Source organism: Hypanus sabinus, chromosome 20 (assembly GCF_030144855.1).
Source record: "Hypanus sabinus isolate sHypSab1 chromosome 20, sHypSab1.hap1, whole genome shotgun sequence".
Classification (NCBI taxonomy): Eukaryota; Metazoa; Chordata; class Chondrichthyes; order Myliobatiformes; family Dasyatidae; genus Hypanus; species Hypanus sabinus.
The window spans coordinates 18,099,646-18,109,617 of NC_082725.1; positions in this window are offsets into that span (position 1 = coordinate 18,099,646).

A 9,972-nucleotide genomic window follows, 5' to 3' on the forward strand; every position below is an offset into this window, starting at 1 on the left:
TAGTATCAAAAAGGCAGCATCAATAATTAAAGACCCCCATCACCCGGGACATGCCCTCTTCTCAGCACCACCATCAGAGAGGAAGTTCAGAAGCCCAACGACATACACTCAACATTTTAGGAATAGCTTCTTCCCCTCCAATATCAGATTTCTGAGTGGTCCATGAACTCTCAAACTACCTCTCTTTTTGCTCTATTTCTTTTTTAATGTCTCTTCTTGTAATTTATAGCATATTTTATGTATTGATCTGTACTGTTGCCACTAAACAACAAATCTCACAACATACTGTATGTCAGTGATAAAAACCTGTTTCTGTTTCTTATTCTGATTCAGGAAGATTCCATTGGCGTTTACCTTCCCTAAATTCAGGTTAGTTTCATTGTCTCTTACGTCAAGGTGCAATGGAATTCCTTGCTGGAGAGAAGTTCATAGAATAGACAGTATACATAGTAATCATAAATAAAGTCAGTGATGAGCATGAAAACAAAAGAATATGCTATAATGCAAAATAATGAACACATAAAAGTATGCTGAAGTGACAATAATGTAAGAGGGTTAAGAGTTCGAGAACATGGCAAGACTATGAAGGTGGTGTGAAAGAGGATATTGGTTCAGAAGTCTGCTAACAATGAGGGTCCCTTACTGATCACATCTTGTCAGTCAAGTATGTTTTAACCCATCCTGACTGAGTAATAATCTATGAGGATTCTCCTTAGGAATGCAGACAGGGATTTTCTCTAGATCAGACAAGAAATCCACGCTGGTCTAATAATGAGCTGCCATAGTTGGGGTAAACGTACTGATGACAGTAGGATGGTGGTTCTGTGTTAGACTAAGTCAGGTGGTGCTGCGGGATTTAGCAGGATACTTTCAATTTCCTTCCGAAGAGGACGTGCACCTACTGCCTAGTCTTCAGCTCTGGCCATCTCCTGTCCATCATGGCTCACTCAGGAGCTGAGGATAATAGTTAACACCTGATATTCCCAATAAGTGAAACCCTGGCCTCTGATTAAAAAATTTCCATTCTTATTTACAGAGATTCTCAGCTGAGATGGCAGAATGAGATTCCATTTTGCTGACAGAAAAATGATAAAAATACTAGGGACAATTTTTCATCCTTTCATATTAACTGATGGAAAACCTTAAACATTAGAAATAATCAACCAGTCATAACACTGGAGAAGACAAACAACACACACAAAATGTTGGTGGAACACAGCAGCCCAGGCAGCATCTATAAGGAGAAGCACTGTCGACGTTTCGGGGCGAGACCCTTCGTCAGGACTGAAAAAGCATTTTGTGCGTGTTGTTTGAATTTCCAGCATCTGCAGATTTCCTTGTGTTTGCACTGGAGAATACATCTATATTTCTTGAAAATAATGGGCAGAACTTAATTGGTCACGTCTAACCAATCTTAGAGATTTTCGAGGAGGATATCAGGAAAATGGATGAAGGCAAGGCGAGTTATTTGCATTTCATTTATTATATACTTTAATAATTTCCTGCTAGATTAATAGTTTTCCATTTTAAATAATGTTCACTTTGTAATTATTTACATATATTTTAGTTATTTACAAATGGATCTGAATATTAGAGATATTCAAAATCTATTCAAAAATACCTGCCTGCTTTGTCCTGAACACAGTTCAACCACAATCCTGCCTCCCTTCAAAGGTTTTAAGAACATTTTATAGCCTGGCCCTCAGTACTTTGCCTGAAATCTTATTGCACCTTCCGTGATGACTCCTAGATGCAGTGCGTCAATTTGTTCGGCCCTCTCCTTCCAGCCCAGAGAGCAACAGGAATCGAAGGAACAGCTAAATCTGGCCTGCATGCTAATTGTAACATGCCTGTTTAGGAACATACTTTAAGATAAAATGAATAACATGTATTACAGACTAAATATCTTCATTTCCATTTCCACCACTTAGCTTCATGTTATTTATAGCTCAACAAAGAAAAACACACATGGTGTTTTGAGGGGCAACACCCAACCAGCCTTTCAAACATTACTCATCAGCTCACAATAGATTATACTTGGATTGAATTGTACATCATTTCACATAATAGACAGTAGGTGTAGGAGTAGGCCATTCGGCCCTTCTAGCCAGCACCGCCATTCACTGTGATCATGGCTGACCATACACAATCAGTACCCCGTTCCTGCTCTCTCCCCATATCCCTTGACCCCGCTATCTATAAGAGCTCTATCTAACTCTCTCTTGAATGCATCCAGAGACTTGGCCTCCACTGCCTTCTGGGGCAGAGCATTCCACATATTCACCACTCTCTGGGTGAAAAAGTTTTTCCGCATCTCTGTTCTAAATGGCCTACCCCTTATTCTTAAACTGTGGCCTCTAGTTCTGGACTCACCCATCAGCGGGAACATGCTTCCTGCCTCTAGTGTGTCCAATCCCTTAATAATCTTATATGTTTCAATCAGATCCCCTCTCATTCTTCTAAATTCCAGTGTAAACAAGCCCAGTTGCTCCAATCTTTCAACATATGACAGTCCCGCCATTCCAGGAATTAATCTTGTGAATCTACACTGCACTCCCTCAATAGCAAGAATGTCCTTCCTCAAATTTGGAGACCAAAACTGAACACACTACTCCAGGTGGGGTCTCACCAGGGCCCTGTACAGCTGCAGAAGGACCTCTTTACTTCTATACTCAATTCCTCTTGTTATAAAGGCCAGTATGCCATTAGCTTTTTTCACTGCCTGCTGTACCTGCATGCTTGCTTTCATTGACTGATGTACAAGAACACCTAGATCTTGTTGTACTTCCCGTTTCCGTAATTTGACTCCATTTAGATAGCAATCTGCCTTCCTGTTCTTGCCACCAAAGTGGATAACCTCACATTTATCTACATTAAACTGCATCTGCCATACATTCACCCACTCACCTAGCCTGTCCAAGTCACCCTGCATTCTCATAACATCCTCCTGACATTTCACACTGCCACCCAGCTTTGTGTCATCGGCAAATTTGCTAATGTTACTTTTAATCCCTTCATCTAAGTCATTAATGTATATTGTAAACAGCTGCGGTCCCAACACCAAACCTTGTGGTACCCCACTGGTCACAGCCTGCCATTCCAAAAGGGACCCGTTAATCACTACTCTTTGTTTCCTGTCAGCCAGCCAATTTTCAATCCATGTCAGTACTCTGCCCCCAATACCATGTGCCCTAATTTTGCCCACTAATCTCCTATGTGGGACTTTATCAAAGGCTTTCTGAAAGTCCAGGTACACTACATCCACTGGCTCTCCCTTGTCCATTTTCATGTAAAACATGTAAAACAGAATTAGACATCAAAAACAGAACTTACTGGAAACAGCCACTCACTGTGAGAGAGAGCAGATTTAATATTTCACGTCAATGAAACTTCATCACAGGTCAAATACAAAAGCAAGTGGTAAACTCAGAAGTGGAGGAAACAAGACAGTCATAGTCTGAATGGTACTGGTACTGGCTTTGAGAGTGTGGTGGTGGTGTGATAGTTTAAGAAGATCTCTCTGGGGGAGAAGTAAACAGAATCAGATAAAATTAGACACAGGGGACTAAATAATACACAGGGACTGTGAGATACAGTAGATTTGAAACTCTGAAACCTGGAAATCTGAAATAAAAGAGGATGTTGTAGTTACCTAACCAGTGAGGCAACACGGGTAACCTCAGGTAATTTCTCAGTAAGTACACGTTCGCCCGAAGGGCCTGTATTGTGCTGTAGGTTTTCTATGTTTCTATCTCTGAAGAGTGAAAATGAAGTTAATTTTACAGGTTGTTGCCTTTTAATCAGAGATGTCACAAACTGGAAAGGCAGGTTAAATGAAATTGCTGAATTTAGTGTTGAGTCCTATGAAATACACTGTGCCTGGTGTCAGAAGATGTGACACTGTTCGTAAAATTCATGTTGGGCCCTGTTGCGTTGAGCTCAAACTCAGAAAGGGTAGGGTGGGAGTGGAATGGAGGATTAAAATGAAAGGGACACTGAATGAAGGCGTTCTTCAAGACACTCACCCAATAGGAGTTTGGTTTCTCTTTTGTGGAAATGAAGACATTGTGAGCACCAAATATAATGCTTGAACAGGAAGAAGGATTAATGATCAAGAATCAACTTTGTTTGCCAAATCTCTTTACATGTTTTAGAAATTTGTGATGGTATGTCAGCCCAACATGCAACAAAGAACTTCAATATTCAACTATTCTAAAGAATTGCAAATTATGTTGAAATAAGCTGGAGGTTATAGATATGAAATAAAATGTGCATAAATATATAAATAGCAGCATGTACTTACAATGTAAATAGCATTAGAAAAAGTGGTTTAATGTATTTATAGTGCAGTGGCTGAGGTAATAGAGCGGGTTGACTAGAATGATTAATTGGATTAACCACTTGGGGAAAGGGACTTCTGAGATATCACTTTTTTTGTTTTAGTAGCCCTATAGTGCAGGATGGATAGAGTTCTGGAAATTGAGAAATGACTTGACCAGCCTTTCAGGCCAGTCTTCATTATAACTGATGTGAGTGCAACTGGCCTGTTGTCATTGAGTCCTGTGATCTGGAACTAGAATAACAACAGATTTCTTGAAACATGCTGAAACAAAGCGTAGTTTCAAAGACTGATTCAAAAGGTCTGTGAAGACTGTAGATAGTTGGTTAAAAGTGCAAAGTAAACTTTAATAAGTTCATATATGTCACCATATACAATCCTGAGATTCCTTTTCTTGCAGGCAGTCACTGTGGACACAAGAAGCACAATAGGATCAATAAAAAACCACACCCAATGGAGCAGACAACAACAACCAATGTGCAAAAATAAACAATAAACTGTGCAAATACACAAAGATAGAAAAAGAAATAATACTAAATAAATGAATACCAAGAACATGAGATAGAGTCCTTGGAAGTGAGTCCAGTTCAAGTGAACTTCTCTCCTCTGGTTCAAGGGCCTGATGGTTGAGGGGTAATAACTGTTCCTGAACCTGGTGGTGCAGGTCCTGAGACCCCTGTTCTGCACCGCAGTGTTCAGGGATGGCAGGGGAGAGAGAGAGTCAGGGCCAGCAGCCTTCTTGATATTTTGCTTCGCAAACAGCTTTCTCACCTCCTTGTCCTTGACAACAAAAGATGTGAGGCATTGGCAATGGTCTGGCTGAAGGGGCACGGGGGTGGGGGAGGGGTACCTTTGAAGTGTGATCTGTGAGCCAAACCTGCAGTGGAACTTGTTTAATAGGTTTGGGAGGAGGGAGTCATCGGAGCAGAGAGGGGCCTACAGATTTTCTGGACTCCCTTCAGCCCTCCATATGAAGGGTCTTAAATGAAATGTTGACTCCGTTCATTTCTCTTTACAGATAATGCTCCACTCACTGAGTTCTTCCAGCATTTTGTTTGTTGCGTGGGAAACAGAATTGGCTACGTTTTCCCTTGGCTGTGGACAGATTGAGAACAGGGGATGTGTCTTGTAGAACTGAGATGATAAGAAAATACTTTAGTTGGAGGACAATGAAGTTATGGAATTTCCCAACCAGAAAACCCTGGAGGCTCAATTACTCTTTTCATTCAAAGCACTAATCTAAATATTTGGAAATTAGGGAAATCACAGATGTGGAAATAGTGTGAGAAGATAGCGCTGAGATCTGTGATAATCCCAATGAATGGAGCTCAAAGGATCAATTAGCCTCCTCAGCCTCATATTGCTTACGTGATTTGAAGATGCTAGAATCTGGAAGAAAAAATACTATCTGCCGGAGGAACCCAATGAGCTAAGCAGCATCTGTGGGGGAGGGGAGGAACTGTTGATGCCTCAGAACAAAACCTGACAAAGCTGTAACACTATATGTACTCTATATATAGGCGCGTGGACAAGTGATTAAGGTTTTGGGCTGATTATCTGAAGGTTGTTAGTTCAATCCTTGGCCAAGGCAGTGTGTGTCCTTGAGCAAGGCCCTTAACCACACATTGCTCCTGCACATTTACAGCCCAGTGGCAGTGGTTGGTGCAATATGAACAAGACAAGACATTCTGTTGCTGTTTTTTGTTATTTGTTACATTTCACTTGTACTGCCTCAATGTACTGATGTCATAGTCATAGGGGACAGGTAATTTGGACCATCTAATCTGTGCCAAACTTAATTTGTCTAGTCCCTTCGACCTGCACCCACCCAGACCATAGCCCTTCTTACCCCTCCAATCCAAATATCTCTTATACAGTATACAGCCACCAATTCTGCTGGCAGTTCATTCCACACTCTCATCGCCCTCTGAGTGAAAATGTTTCTCCCTCATATTTCCCTTAAACATTTTAACTTTCACCCTTAATCCATGACTTCTAGCTCTATTTTCACCTAACCTCAGTGGAAAAAGTCTGCTTGCATTTACCTTATCTATACTCCTTATAGTTTTGTATGCCTCTATCAAATCTCTCCTCAAGTGCTGGCAACGTCCTTGAAAATTTTCTCTGCATTCTTTCAATACTATTGATACCCTTACGGTAGGTAGGTGACCAAAACCGCACACAATATTCCAAGTTAGGCCCTACCAACATCTTATACATCTTCAACATCTCCTGTACTCAATACTTTGATTTACAATGACCAGTGTGGCAAAAGTTTTTTTTATGACCCTATTTACCATGACACCACTTCCAAGGAATGATGTATCTGCATTTCCAGATCCACCTGTACTACTGCTCTCCTCAGTACCCTACCACCCACCATACAAGTCCTACCTTGGTTTGTCCTCCCAAACTGTAACAACTCACAATTGCCTGCACTAAATTCCATCTGCCATTTTTCCAGCTGGTCCAGAACTCCCTACAAGTTTTGATTGTCTTCCTCACTGTCCATTCCACCCCAAACTTACTGTCATGTGCTAATTTGTTGATCCAGTTGATCACATTATCATCCAGATTGTGATATAGATAACAAAGAACAATGAATCCACCACCAATGCCTACAGCACACCATTAGACCTGGGCCTCCAGTCAGAGAGGCAACCATCTACTACCACTCCGTCTTCTCCTGTGAAGCCAATGTCTAATCCAATTTAGACCTCATCTTGAATGCTAAGCAACTGAATCTTCTTAACCAAGGGCCCATGCAGATCTTTGTCAAAGGCCTTGCTAAAGTCCATGTTGCCTTCATCAACTTTCCTGGTAACTTCTTTGAAAATTTCTATAAGATTGGTTGGGCTTGACCTATTACACACAAAGTCATGTTGACAATCCCTAATCAGAACCTGTCTATCCAAATATTTATATACCCAGTCCCTTAGAATGCCATCCAATAACTCACCCACTAAAGATGCCAGCCTCACCAGCCTATAATTTATTGGTTTTCTTAAACAACGAAACAACATTAGCTATCCTCCAATCATCCGGCACTTCAGCTAAGGAGATTTTAGATATCTTTGCCTTGGCCCCTGCAATTTCTGCACTAACTTCTCACAAGGTCCAAGGGAACATCTTATCTGGCCCTAAGGTGAAGTGAAGAAGTGATATGTATGTATGGCACGCAAAACAAGTATTTTAACTGTGCCTTAATATACAGTATGTGATAATAATAAACCAATTTACCAGGCATCTGGATATTAGGAAGAAGATCTATTTTGTTTATGCACAAGATGACAGGATAGGCAAACAATTAATAAAATGCATGGGATAATGTACGATGTACTAGAATCATATAACAAAGAAACCAAGTGGTTATGTTAAACATATAAAATATTTGTTTGTACTCAACTTAAGTACTTTGACAAATTATTTAGGATAGATGCGAAGGCTTTGGGCAGGAAATGAAAATATTTACTGGAATGCTTCCAGGGATAAGGGATTACAGTTATATGAAAGGATGGGAGAAGCCATGATACACATTTGATTGTGGTTTTTAAAAATTCTGAAGGATTTACATGGAGAACATAAGAGGAATTATTTCCTCATAGTGGGGAAGTCAATGGTCAGAGGACACAGATTTAAGGTAACTGGCATGAATACCAGAATTTATTTGAGAAAAATATTTTTGTTCATTGAGTTAGGACAAATGCATTGTAATGCAATACAATGATCAAGGTGATGGATACAGAATCAACGTATACTTTCAAAAAAAAAACAAAAGCTTAACTGAGAAAAAAATTACATTGTCCAATAAAGCGTGGGGAATTCCTTCCTCGCAAGACAAACTCTGCCCTTACACTGAAAACAGAAATGGTAGCTGTGGTATAGCTTTTCCTTTCCTGCCCACAGCCCCGATACTTACTAGACAACCTAATCTCCCCATTGCTGAAACAATCTAAAAGAGAATGCATTGGAAATTGAATTATGTATCATAGTTGGTTTGATTTCAAGTAAAATAATTAATATTTAACTGACAGATTATTGCAACAGTGGTAAATGTATTCAGTACAAATGTACCTGAAGATCCATCAACATTGATATTAATGGATTTGCCAAAAACTGCACGCTATTTGCCAATCGTAACACAAATCGATTGAAAATAAAAACAAAACCAAGTGCTCAGTTTTCTTCTTTTCGAGGTAAACCACGACTACTTTTGTTTAACTAAACCAGAAGTTCCATGAGAATTAGTATTTCAAATTCTGTTCTGATTTGACAGTACCTCCTGGCACCTTTTATATCTAATCCCAGTTTACACGTTACATGATGTTAATATTAGAGGAAGCATATTGTGCTTTATCTAATAATGATTAGTAGTTGTTTATTGTAAATAGTTATTTTGTGATAGGTCTAAGAATTCAATACATCCCTGTAATAATCATTTTTTGTAATAGTTCAAAGTAAATTTATTATCAAAGTACATATATGTCACCATAAACAACCCTGAGATTCATTTTCTTGTGGGCACACTCAATAACTGCATAACAGAATAAAAAACATAATAAAATCAAGGAAAGGCCACACAAACTGGGCGTTCCACCAGTGTGCAAAGAAAAACAAGCTGTATGAATACAAAAAGAAAGAATAAATAATAATTAAGCAATAAATATCAAAAACATGAGATGCAGAGTCTGAAAGTGAGTCCATAGGTTGTGGAAACATTTCAATGATGGGCAAGTGAGTTTGAGTGAAGTTATCCCCTTTTGTTCAAGAGCCTGATGGTTGAGGAATAATAACTGTTTCCTGAAACTGGGGATCTGAGTCCTGATACTCTTGTACCTTCTTCCTGATGACAGCAGTGAGAAGAGAGTATGACCTGTTTGGTGGGAGTCCCTGATGATGGATGCTGCTTTCCTGTGGCAGCGCTCTGTGTAGATGTACTCAATGGTGGGGAGGATTTAATGGATGGGGCCATATCCACTTTTTGTAGGATTTTCCATTTAAGGGCATTGGTGTTTCCAACCAGGCTGTGATGCAGCCAGTTAATATACACTCTACCACACATCTATAGAGGTTTGTCAATTTTTACATGTCATGCCAAATCTTCGCAAACTCCTAAGGAAGTAGAGGTGCTGCCATGCTTTCTTCATAATAGCTCGTGTGTTAGACCCAGGACAGGTCCTCTAAAATGATAACACTGAGGAATTTAAAATTACTGCCCTTCTCCACTTCTGAAGACTAGTTCATGGACCTCCAGTTTCCTCCTCCTGAAGTCAATAATCAGCTCCTTTGTCATGCAGACATTGACATTGGTTTTTGTTGTGGCACCACTCAGCCAGATTTTCAAGCTCCCTCCAATATGCTGATTCGTCACCACCTTTGATTTGGCCACCAAAAGTGATGTCATCAGCAAATTTGGAGCTGCGTTACTTTGGAGGTCTACTCGCTTTACACTTATAACAACATCCTTCATTGATTCGATTTGCTACTTTGCCCATGAAATGGATTTCCAGAGAACATACCTGGACTTCTTGTAACCTTCTTGGTTGCAGACTTGCATGCCTCTGATCTGGCCCTCAGTACATTGTATTATCTTACATTACATATAAGACGCTAAAATTGTACAACAATCAAGG